This window comes from Lampetra fluviatilis, chromosome 26 (genome assembly GCF_964198595.1).
Source record: "Lampetra fluviatilis chromosome 26, kcLamFluv1.1, whole genome shotgun sequence".
Taxonomy (NCBI): domain Eukaryota; kingdom Metazoa; phylum Chordata; class Hyperoartia; order Petromyzontiformes; family Petromyzontidae; genus Lampetra; species Lampetra fluviatilis.
This window is the reverse complement of record NC_136300.1, coordinates 1,727,349-1,740,318: the sequence shown is the minus strand read 5'-3', so window position 1 is coordinate 1,740,318 and position 12,970 is coordinate 1,727,349.

The following is a 12,970-nucleotide window of genomic DNA, read 5'->3' as shown; positions in this document are numbered from 1 at the left end:
GGGTTTTCAAAGCTTGTCCTAATTATTAGATCGATAGATTAGAACATCCTTTGCGCAATCATTAAAATGAGAAAAAAACAGCGTTTGAACTTTTTTCTTTCTTATTTTTTTTATGTTGACACCTTGAATCTTAAATTGTCAGGCTTTTTTTTCCGACGGGTCAGGTATCGTAGAATCAACAATACAGAATTCTTGAGCACAATCGTCTTACGTTCGCTCGAGTGTAACAAAGATTTGTTGGTTCAATATTGTAAGCGTGCGCGCACGTGGGCACTTGAGCAAAGTTTGCACGAGGAGTCAAATGACCCAGGGGAAACATCGCGAGAGAGAGAAGAAAAAAAAGAGAAGTCTTTAGACATGTTAAATATTGCACGCGTGTTAAATTTGCAATGCACTCAGTGGACGGGGAATACACCAGCCGTAACACGGCACTGACAGTGCAGTTCTCCAGGCGTGAGTCTCAGATTGCTCCAAGGTTGAACGTATTTGACGGTTGAACGCGGCCCGTTTACTCAGGCGCTGAGAGACTGCGGGGTCTCCGGGGATGAGCACACCAAGCGAAGCATTTGACAGTCGTAGAACCACACTCCAAATAAAGCGACCTCTGTTCACTTTGTCGCAGCCGAAATGAACCCGCAGCATTGTCTCTTTCGTTTCTGGGTCTGTGACGGCTTCAAGCTTAACCCCTCTGCACAGTTAATCTTGCCGTGCTGCCGAGATAGTGACGTCTTTTCCTGTTATATATTGATAAATGATGTACTGGTTTTCATGTTTTGAATTTTTATGGAATAATATACTCCAACCTCTCACGTTTCAGCACCTTAAACCTTATCAGACAGTGCTGGCGGAGGGAAAATGTCCACACACACACACGCAAATATAACAATTCGTATGTATTAATAACTTATTTTAAGCAACGTGTCTAATTAACAAACGCAGCAGCAACAACAACAACAACACCACACCGTGGAAAGATAGCGGCCGAGGTGGGTCGCAGCATCGCATATTCGCAATTGGTCGCTCTCCTCCACCCGTCGCCAACACGATGCATCGCGTGCGCATTTCGGCGTCAAGCGGTGAGCACCGCCGATTGCGGGGTGGTGCAGCCAGCCAGCCAGCCCAGCCAGCCAGCCCAGCCAGCCAGCGCGTACGCGCGCAGGTAATAAACATGTCCAGCTCAGGTCCGCGCTGCCGCGGCCGCTCGACGCGTGTCCTGCTGTGGGAGGATGAAAATGATGGATACAGGCTCGAGGGGAGGAAAGCGCAAGGGCTTGATGTAGCTTGGTCCCCGCTGAGAGGCTGCGATAATGATGGATCCAGATGTACGCGGACGGAACGCCTCGCCGTAGCGCTGCCTCAGCCGCTCGCTGCGAGAGCTGTCTGACCTCATTCGTTAGCCCATGGGGCTGGCAGAATACATACGGCAATCAGCCATTGTTAGCGCGAAAAAAAGATACGACTGCTTGCATACATTTCCATCTAATTTGAAATGACAAGAAAAGGATGCATTGTTCTGGGCCCGGCATTACATTTGGAAAAGGGCTATATTCCATGATCCATTCCAGGCACCTTGGAAATGGCGCAAAGTTGTGATTTATCAATAAAAATCAAAGATAATCTTGTAATATTCTTTTCTAATCTTATTTTCCATATTAATACCTGAGGTGTTAAGTTCAGAGGCAGCACGTTTCGTGTGAGACTGCGAACAAAGTCCCCACGTTACTTCTGCCAGGTCCAGATTTTACTTCAAGCAGGTCCAGATGGGTTAAACTATTTTATTAAATTAACTTTTATGAAAGGTTTTTTTTTTCTTGGCACTGGTCTTTATAGAATAACTTCAAAGAAGGTTAGATGTTGGAATTTTCTTAAAGGCTTAACATGAATATAATTTAATGCAATTTAGATCGTTGTACCTAATGGCGCTTGGGCTAGAATATATTAAAATATTTATATTTGTATTGTCTTACTTTGTAATCTGTCGTCAAAGTTGTACTTCAACAATAATAAATTAACGAGGCAAGTTTGCATCTTATCATTTATTCAGAAGGCAATATACATTGCATGCTCAGCTTATTGAATTTTGTGGATATTTCATGGTGGCATCATCTACCAACCACATGAGACACCACCCAACAGCCTGGAAACCTGGCAACAGATCTTGTCACAGATGGGAAACAAGTGAGTTTCTTGTGCTCACAAAAGCCTCAGCCCTGGCGGTACATATGGTGTCCCTCCCCGGCACATCATAAACATGATTTAATCTGGTGCAGTTGAAACATAAATCTTGGCGTAATAGTGCGGCAGCGTTCGTGGCGCCAGATGTGATATGGGAGCATTTTTCAATCATCGACGGTGCCGGCAAAAGCACGGCACGAGGCGTAGGCATTATGATCTGACTAAAGGTGAAGATGGAGCCGTGTACCAGATGTTTTTTTGTTTTAATTTAACTGCATCTGAGCCTTAAAAAGTGCACTGTATTCGTCTACACGTGTAACTGTGTTCTGCACGTCGCTATAAACACGAAACATGAGCGGGCGGTGAGAATGAGATGCTAAAAAAAAACATTGCCGACCTGATGTTGAGTTTGTTTTGTAAGGCCTGTCTGCACTGTTTATGGAATATATTAAGCACCGGGCCTTCTTAAACGAAATTGATATTGTATTGAAGAGTACCGTAGGAAGTTAAAAGTTTGTGCACGCTTTTAAATATGCTTTGTTAAAATGTTTTGACCGCCGCTCATGTGCGCGCACACAGTAATTCTTTATAGGTTTAAAATGGGTTGTCAATTGTGCTCGGACCAAATCAAAGAAATGTCAGCATTTTCCTCTGCTCAAATTCCCCAAACCGCGATGATCTGGCGTACGTTTCGAGTGTTGCTGCCAGTTACGGAAGCCAGATTTCTCCCCGTTAATAACTTTTGAACTTACGCTGTCAGCTCAGATTTGGTAACGTTAACCCATGAATGTTTAAAACATATGCAGCGCTTGGGAATACTGGAATGACAGATTTGTACGAGGAAATTAAAAAAGTGGAAATTAGCAAAGAGTACGAACGTTGATACAAAAACATGATACGGCACAATGGAGGGGGTTACATTTTAATTATATATATAAATATTTTTTTTCTTCTAACGGTACCAGAGTGAAATTGCCAAAAAAACAGCATGTTGGTTGAGGTACAAGTTGGCTGACCATTTAATCTTGTGTCGAGACTGATTCTGGAAAGATTCCCATTGCAACTTGGCTTGTAAGTATAAATATATACATGCGTAAGGTTCATTAAAATATATCTGATTAAGAAAAAAACACTAAGTCATTGCTTCCATTGAGAGTCTTTCAATGTCAATGTCATAACTGTATGTGTTTGGTGGAAGTTAGTCATTTATATTGACATAGGAGTACTGTTATACTCAACTACCCAAAACCTATATTCAGGATTTACTAGCAAGAATCATGAACATTGTAGACTATAAACATTTCAGCTTTTTTAAGAGTTGGGGAAGGCAGTTCTTGTGAGCTCAATACAGTTCGTCTTTCAATTCTCAGAATCTATGCATTCGCTTAACCAACATAACATTACTAGCCTTTTTCTTCTTGTCGCCATGGGGTAAAATAAAAAAAAACATCGAGCCGATGAGAATCGATGTAGCTCGTCCTTGATCTGTTTATTTTCTCTTTGGATAATGGTGCACACGTGTGGGTTCTCTGAGCCATACCCACGTGTACATCAATGCCCTGCGTCCCTTCGCGAATGCATGTGGTATGCGTTTGTTCGCAAACACACGCACACACGAGCGCAATTGTGGCCATGCCAGCGTCTTGCTTTACACGCGTGACATGATTTCTTCCTCTTGCTGCAATGCAAATGAGCGTTATGGAGCAAGCTCCACGGTGGCAAACTTGACTCGTTTTGCCCACAGATAACTCAAATTCAGGGTTGTGCCGCCCCAGTAATGTCCTGGCACAATTACATTGCGGATGAATGCGACGCGTTTAAATACCCACGCGCATTGCCGAGTCCCCGGCGTGCCTGCTAATTCGTGTCGCCGGAGCGGCAGTGTGCACCTCAGTGTCCGCGTTCCCCAAGCCTGAGATGCTGCACACGTGCAAATGCTGGCAGTGCAACTTCCCGTGCAGCCTTCTAGACACAAAGCTAAGTATCACTGCCAGCATAAATCAATGCGTTTGATGAAAGTATACCTATATGCCATGGCAGCTAACCTGTTTCTTTTTTTACTGATCCTTTCAAACCGAGTCTACATATTCTGGACGGAGACACGGGGGAGACACAATATATATAAAACTCTCCCTCTTCCTATATAATATAGAGCTCTGTGAACTGCATTTAAACTGAGAACTATGTGTCTTTAACTTGATATTTAAGATCTTCCTCGCATGCAAGACCGCAGAGAATGGCATGCCCATTGTCACCGTGGCCTTAGAGACGGCTGTGCTGTGTGAGAGGGCTTAAACAATTATGTAGAAAGCAGACTCTGGGTGTGAATCATCAAAACAACGGCGTCGCTGCGATGCCTCTGGTTGAGTAAATCGTGGGACCAACCGGGGTCAGTAAGCAGCCAATCGCGTGTGCTGCGTGCGAAGGTGTGCTGGGTGTCGCTCCAGTCAGTGAATGAACCGAGACATTTTCTGAAGAGGGCAATCAGGATTGTTTGCTTTTTTCCGTGTATAAAATCCTCATTTTCCAAATGCACGCGTGGGTCACGGGCTGTGTGTGTGTGTTTTTTATGTTGTATTAACAGTTTCTGCTTTGAAGTGGAGCTGTCTGTGGCTGGTGGTGAGATTATTATTGTTGTTGGTGTTGCCGCTTGATGGAGATTTGCAGAGGAGCCAGATTATACCTCCGTGACTTTACCGAAAGGACTAAAGGGTATGGATTCCTGCACTCACGAAAGCTTCAAATCAAGAAGGAGCCAGGTTATAATGACAGCGGCCCGGTTTGATGGCCAGCGCTCGCTTTCCGTTTTGTCGGATGGCATCGAAACACCGTGCCGGGGAAATTAGAGAGAGCCGTTTCCAGAAACGTGTGTCTAGAAACTGTGCACGTGTGGTGTTTGGGGGAGGCGGGGGGGAAGGTTGAGGGGAGGTACAGCAGGGGGTGGGTGGGTGGGGGGCACACAACTCATGACATTAGTTATAGTCTCCCTGCCCCTGACAGCTCTCAACTCGGCCAGATTAATTTAAGGTTGGGCCACTTTATCACTGTCACTCCACTCGCCACCATATTTCATGTCTCTGACTTTCCATTTGGGTTCAGAATAAATCCGTGTGGGACCCCTGGGGGATCTCAGGGGGCGCGTGGGTGGGGGGCGGGGTTGGGACATGCTCTTGGTTGGTCAGGCTGGCAGTCTGATGGGCAGGGTGAGCAGAGGGGAAAATGCTCACTGGCCTGGCTTGGGGATGCTCCTTGCTGTTTATTTTCACCCGAGAATACAGATGCACCACCGATGTATACAGTTTGTCACAATTGCCCCGTTTGACAAGTGCCCCTTTGTTTATTCATCGTAGACGATGCGACGCTGTTGTGCGTGCGGGCGGGCGGGCTGGCGCGTGTGTGTGTGGGTCTGTGTGTGTGCGTCTCAGTCAGGTATATCATTTAATACGGTCGCCAATATTGTTGCACTTGGAGTGGATGTTACTTTTTGCCATGAGCCAAAAGTGGAGCTTGAGTTATTTTACTGCAGTCATATTTTTCAAATTACGACATGCTGTAATTTGAAATTGCAAAATGTTAGCACGTGGCTTGGCGAAGCAGAGAATTTGGAGTTCCTGTTTGAAATGCAGATTTGTAATCATTTTTCTTATGATCACACTTTCTTGCGTGCATATGGAGTGATTTAAACGAATGGTCTTGTGCAGACAGATATTAGGCACATGCCTGTAGGGTGGGAAAATGTATTGCATTCTTTAGAGTGCTTTGTTGTTATTGTATAAGTCTTCTGCCTACTAGCTAAATTGTGATTTCAATAAATAAGATGTCTCTTAAAAAAATTCCAATTAACTTTCCCCTGCCGCATTGTGACTGATTGTGTCAGAAACCAGACCGTGCAGCAGGGGCTGTGTGAGCTTGCTTAAGCAATTCCACAGCAGACAAAGATTGTTCAGTCCTTTTTTCTTTTTGTCTCAAACTTGTTTTCATATATTCAATTTTCTGTGATAAAATATGTAACCTTGTCCCATTGTATTCGGAGTTACATTCGCCCCTTATAAGTACATTTGTTATCCTCGCATCTCTTTCAACATCATCAGTTACTTAATTCATTCAGTAGTCCTCGCTAACTTGACATCGTTGCATCCCACTCGCTTTTATATTTCCACCTATTGGACTGCCTTTCCGAATCGCAAATGACACCTCCTGTCAAATTACTTCTGCTCTCGCGTTGCTTTGGCAGGGCTTATTTGGCCAGGTTCAGGTGCATATGAAAGACCCAATTAAAGCAACGTGGGGGGTGTAAGAATAATTATACATCTTAGCAAACATGAAATTCTGCTTCAATGGTTAAGTCCTGCAATTTATTATTATTTACATTTGTGTGTTCTCTTCCCCCCCCACCTTTCACCCGATACAACAGTAACTCGCAATAACGTTTTCCGTCTCGCAACAGAGAAAAGCGCTGAGGATGTAGTGCTGCAGCTTGACTGGCAGTTGTTAAATCCAGCAGCAACACTGGCAGAAACACGGCGTAGGGACTGGGGCTACACTTTGTACACGTTAAGCACACGGTGACTGATTAGGGCCTTCTCGATGATTCGTTTATTTCGCCAAGCGAGGACCGCACTGCGATTAACAAGGAACAGCGACGGCTCCCGGGCAGTGCTTTATTACTCTGTCCCTTCTGCCGTTTCCGAGGGCAAAACTGTCAGAGCGAATTTGCTTGAAAACATTAACGATTCTGAATGCAAAATCAATAGTAACTTTTTTGACCTTTTCCAAAGAAAACAATTTGCTGTTCACATGCTGTGTATGCCTTCAATCTTCCTGCTCCGTTCCTTTATTTTCTCTCTCTCTGTTTGATTTTTTTATTTTTAGTGATGTATTTCACTCCTCCTTGAAGTCTCGTTATATTTTCAGTTTTTTTACATGTAAATGTGTTCATTTCTCATTTGGAAACTTTTTATGCATGATTTCTCTAATGTGGTTGACATTTCCTCTGCTCTTAAGTCGCATCTCTCTTTCCCTTTCTCTCCGTGCTTTTTGATTTCTCCTTTGCTACCGGAGCGGCGCAATTGTTTTCCCGCGACTGCCGCAGAAATTCCTGACGAGGGACGGGGGGACGATCCATAAGCTTCACAAATCATTAAGCCGCGACCCGCTGCAAAATTTACATCACAGCATGATTTTTCATCCAAATGGCCTCATTTAAACATCTCCAAATGAACTACAGAAATTCCATCAGAGCTAATGCTTCTGATGAGATCGGAAGCACCATTAACCATAATTACGTTGTGCTACACAGTTAAAAGAATTGGAACGAAACACCATTACACTCGGCACAACTTTACTTGACCTCAGCAGCGAGTAGTTTCCAGCGGTCTCTCCTGCAACGTCTCCCTCTCTCTCTCTCGGAGGGCCGGCCCCGGGAGGGTTGGCCACGTCCGATGCTCACGCGGTTCGAGTCATCCCATTCCATTTGCTTTGTGGGCCACGGTGGAGCGTGCGTGATTACGGGCCGCGTGTATAATTGTGTACGCCGGGCGGTGTGCTTACGCCTCTTGTCCGGGTTGTGGTCTTCACTCATTAGCGACTTGCATTTGGACACTTAATTGTGTTAGTAGAGCCTTTCGCTTTAATGCATTTTCTAATAATAAAAAGGCATATTATCGCAGCATTAGCCGTGTTATTTGCTTGAATTCCACCGTACATAATTGTGCTGCAATTTTATAAACATGAGTATCTATTAGTTAATGATTTACTTAATAATGTGAATCACTGTTGCCTGTTCCACTACTTTAAGTCACTGTTTTTGTATTCCCCCCTTAGTCTTTGTTTACCCTGCACTAGCCCAATGAAGTAATTTAGCGCTGAAGTCATTTTGCGTACTAACAAGAGGCAATGTTGCAATAGAAACCAATTATAAATTACAGCCGGATTACTTATTTTGGGTCGTTATCTGACACAGGTAACAATTACCAATGAACAATTTGCCGGTGTGCTAAATTAAGAATTAATATAATGACAGTTTGGCATTTTTTTTATTATAAATTGTAGATAGCAAACTACAGAAATCTGTGTGCGTTTTACCTTCATTTGGGTTCCACCGCCGCGCTGATTTCATACCTCAGAAAGTTAATTAAACATTTTGCAGAAGAAAGTTTGTTGTGCGTTTTGTAATTTGTTGGATTTTTTTCCACCGAACAAACCGCATTGGCAACATTGCGAGCGTCTGGGTATTCCTCAGGTGCAAAATGAATATGCCGCAATGGATAAGTTGTCGGTAGTGGAGTGGTTTTTTGCAAAAAAAACACTCGGCCACGTTATGAAAACGCAAGTCAAAGATCCCCCCCCAGTGCACCGCATTGGCTGCTGGCACAAGGGCAGCGTGTGAACATCTCTTCGGATTGGCATCTGTGGAGGCTATATGGGACTGGTATCTGTGGAGGCTATATGGCACTGGCATCTGTGGAGGCTATATGGGATTGGTATCTGTCGAGGCTATATGGGATTGGTATCTGTCGAGGCTATATGGGACTGGTATCTGTCGAGGCTATATGGGATTGGTATCTGTCGAGGCTATATGGGACTGGTATCTGTCGAGGCTATATGGGACTGGCATCTGTGGAGGCTATATGGGATTGGTATCTGTCGAGGCTATATGGGATTTGTGTCTGTCGAGGCTATATGGGGTTGGTATCTGTCGAGGCTATATGGGACTGGCATCTGTGGAGGCTATATGGGATTGGTATCTGGCGAGGCTATATGGGATTGGTATCTGTCGAGGCGATATGGGACTGGTATCTGTCGAGGCTATATGGGACTGGTATCTGTCGAGGCTATATGGGATTGGTATCTGTCGAGGCTATATGGGATTGGTATCTGTCGAGGCTATATGGGACTGGTATCTGTCGAGGCTATATGGGATTGGTATCTGTCGAGGCTATATGGGATTGGTATCTGTCGAGGCTATATGGGATTGGTATCTGTCGAGGCTATATGGGATTGGTATCTGTCGAGGCTATATGGGACTGGTATCTGTCGAGGCTATATGGGATTGGTATCTGTCGAGGCTATATGGGACTGGTATCTGTCGAGGCTATATGGGACTGGCATCTGTCGAGGCTGCACATATACCAATGCAAGGTGTCACGATGGCCAGATCTGTTGGTGCCAGCACAGCTCACCAATGCTTTAGATCCTCCAGAGACCACGTCAATGCCTGTCCCGATCAGTGGCGAGGCAGACATTGCAGTGATCTCCGCAAGTACGGCGACTAAGGGGAAGACCTCAGACCAGACGGTGGGATGTTGTTGAATCAGATCTTGGATGTCACATGCCGCGAGTCTGCTGGGCTGCAGCTGCAAGACCTGGCACAGGGATAGAAATAAAACGGCGTGGATCTCGGGTGAATCCGCCGTGAAGGCTGACACGGGGGGGGGGGTGCTCTCTATACAAGGAAGGCAACGGTTAAACAATTTCTCCGTAGAGTACTTTTAATGGACCGGATGTCACTGCCGCTCAGACTTCTCGTGGCCATGAACATGTTTGTGCTGCCCCGTGCTGGTGGCTCCGTTTCAACTAAGTTCTCACGCTCCACGTGTCCTCGCCAACTTTGCCTCGCAAGATCAGAAGCCACTTGCCCAGCTCACGACTCTGTAGAGACCTTTGGAACGGAAGAAGGGACCCAGCACCATGAATGTGGCTTTCTGACAGACGGGCTAACTGGGTTTTATGCTCAATGTGAGATCTCCCCCTATCGTTCAGATCAATCCCGTGAGCGGTGTCGCTTTATACCACTGAACCTTTACATTTATAATAATGCGCATGGCTTCATTCCAGCCAGAGTTCTGCAGGGCTGAGCTTTGGGAGTTGGGGTGGGTGGGGGGGGTGAGCAGGCGGGGGGGGGGGGTGAGCAGGCGGGGGGGGGGGGGGGTGAGCAGGTGGGGGGGGGTGTGAGCAGGCGGGGGGGGTGAGCAAGCGGGGGGGGGGTGAGCAGGTGGGGGGGGGAGCAGGCGGGGGGGCAGGCGGGGGGGGGGGGCAGGCGGGGGGGGGGTCGTTTGGAGGAACCGCGGAATATATTCCAAGAGGAATTAAGCACCTGAAATGGCCCTTGTCCTTTGTTTATCCAGGAAAGCCTCGCTGAGTCTTAAGACTGTTTTTGCGAGGGTCCTGCTCCATCGGGATGTTTGGCCAACCCCAGTGGATGAGTGTTTGGGTTCTTACAGCGGGAGGAAGGAGGAGGTTGGCGTACCCAGGGAAAGTCCGTGCACGCCAAAGGGTAATGCTTGAATCTCCAAACAGATAGATTCAATAATCTACCATTGCTCTACTCTAATCTCCTGGTCGCCTTGCAAGCAAAGCGTGCACCACGTGGCATTCCCACACAGTCCTCGCGTCCACAGCTCAACAGTCGCGTAGCGTCCGAGGTCTGGTGGAATCGGACGCTTCCAGCCTGATTTGCTCTGAGGAATATTTAAATCGCAGCACTGTGCAAATAAAGTTACTTGGGTTAATAATCACTAAAAAATAATCATAGAAACCATGCATGACCCTTTCATTTGATTTACTCAATTTTTTTATGTATTGTACTTGCGAAAAAAAATTCTGTACAATTTGTCGTTTAACTCCATCAATAGCAGGTATAAAGATTACAAAATCATGATGTTATTGTGAGAGGCGGGCACTTTAGCATATTGCGTGGCGTGAAAATGCACGCGAAGGTAAAGAATCGGATGTCACGGTTTCCGAGGTGTGTTCTCTCGTGCTGTCATTCATTTGCAGCCCCCTGTGTGTCGATCCGCTGCTGGATTGTCGGTCGTCGAGGTTGCTGGATCATACTTCACCATGCCGGTCACCGCAGGTTGGAGAAGCTGCGGATTTGGCCAGGACAGGTGATTGTTCTGACCCCGCACCTCCGACTAGCGCGGTTGGCTACGTACGGTGAGCAAGAAGGTCAACACACACGTGCGTATCACTCACCACTCATGTTAGCTGTGGCCGGCAAGCAGACTTTTATTGGCGGGTTCATTGCGAAGTGTGCTAATAACTCGAGCGACGTGTAAAAATAAAGGATTGAATGCAATACAACGCGGATGCATAGAGCATCTAAATGGGAGCACGTGTCAAAATGCCGCACAGAAACAGCGGGCGTGTTTATTATGTAGATAGATGCAGCCAGCCACAGGCAAAGAATAAAATATAAAGCCTTGAGAGCCTGGACTTGAACAGGAGGCAAGGCTTCAGGAGCGCGGGTGGCTGGGGGAATTCCACAACTGCAGAGACCATCAGATGTCATAACGTCTACATTTTTACTTGCTTGTAATACCGTGATATTTTTTTCACTTCTAAAATAATTTCCCCACGCTGGTATTGCATGCATACCGATATGTGCGTGCATTTAGCCCGAGAAAGGCTCGGAAGAGAGGAGGCGATGCTTAGCTGCGGGGAAGCAAGGAGGGAGGGCGCAGTGAGCGCTGCAAGGTTACAGTGGGCCGTTGCCTTCAGCACCCCATTTTACAAGATTAAGAAATCCCTAAAGGCCTCTTCATATAGAAATAAAGCCGAGACTCCTCTTGTAGAAGGAGTGAGGAAAGCCATCGATTTCGCTGTCAGACCTAGAAATGCAGTCGATCGTCCTGAAGACCCTTTCCTCCGTGGGCCGAGACAAACTTTAGCCCGATCTGTCGAGCCACGGTGAGGGCCGGGCAGTAATCTCTCCTCCCCACCTGTGCCAAGTCTCAGGCCACCTGAACTCGCGTGCGCGCGTCAAGAGACGGAGAGATTTCAGGGCCCCGGGTGCACTTTTAAAATTCTGCACGCGAGCACGCCGACGATTATCCGAACGTAAAAAATTTGATGTAAATTTACGTACGACTCTGGAAATGGAATTGACGCATCGAAACGTGTCCCCGTGATTCCGTGTAAGATAAGATCTTGAAGGTTTTGAACAGCAGTGTGAGTTGTTGTCTGTAACAACACAAGTGGCGTATCGAATTGGCAAGTAAGTAAATGAGTACGGTATTTTATTGAAACGTGAAGATCAGCGGTGGTGTGCGTGAAATGCTGGAAGGGAATATAAGGTGAGGAAAGGTTCGGTAAAATAATGCAGATGTGGAGGCATTCAGATGTTTCGTTGAATATTTGACCGAACTGTCGTGTCCTGTCCAGGTAGAAAAGATGAGAATGTTACTGCTTGAATTGAAAATTACCATTTTGCATTCCAAACAAGCATTTTTCAATTAACAATGGACTTAATATGTTAAAATATTTCAAATCTTAAATTGTAGAAGGGATGCAGTGTGTATATTTTAATTGAAAGCGTTCGATTACAAATGTAATAATGTCTTTTATTTACCCATTTAAGCCTCACGAGCCTGATGGCCTCTTTCAGGAGGATGCTTGCATTGGTATGTACCGTATGTTACACTATTTCGCACCGTACGTAGCCAACCGTGCAAATCGGATGTATGGCCAATTCCTCTAACGACCGTGTGCTAATTGTAGGTGGAAACCAGAGGATTCCTAAAAAAGCCGCACACACAAGGGGCATGACGCTCAAAACTCCGCACAGGCAGATTCAGGAATCCATTGCTGTAGCGTCATATCCTGGCCACTTTACAGCCACAACGCTTTTAGCGGCAATCAACAACGAAAAATACTGAGCCGACAAACTGGAACGTGCAAGAGTAACGAAATAAAAAACGCATTACAGCTCGTAAATGTTTATCAATGGACGTAAACGTATTCACGGCTTCGTGCCGATCGGTTTATGAACATAATAGTCTTGAAAATCGGTGGG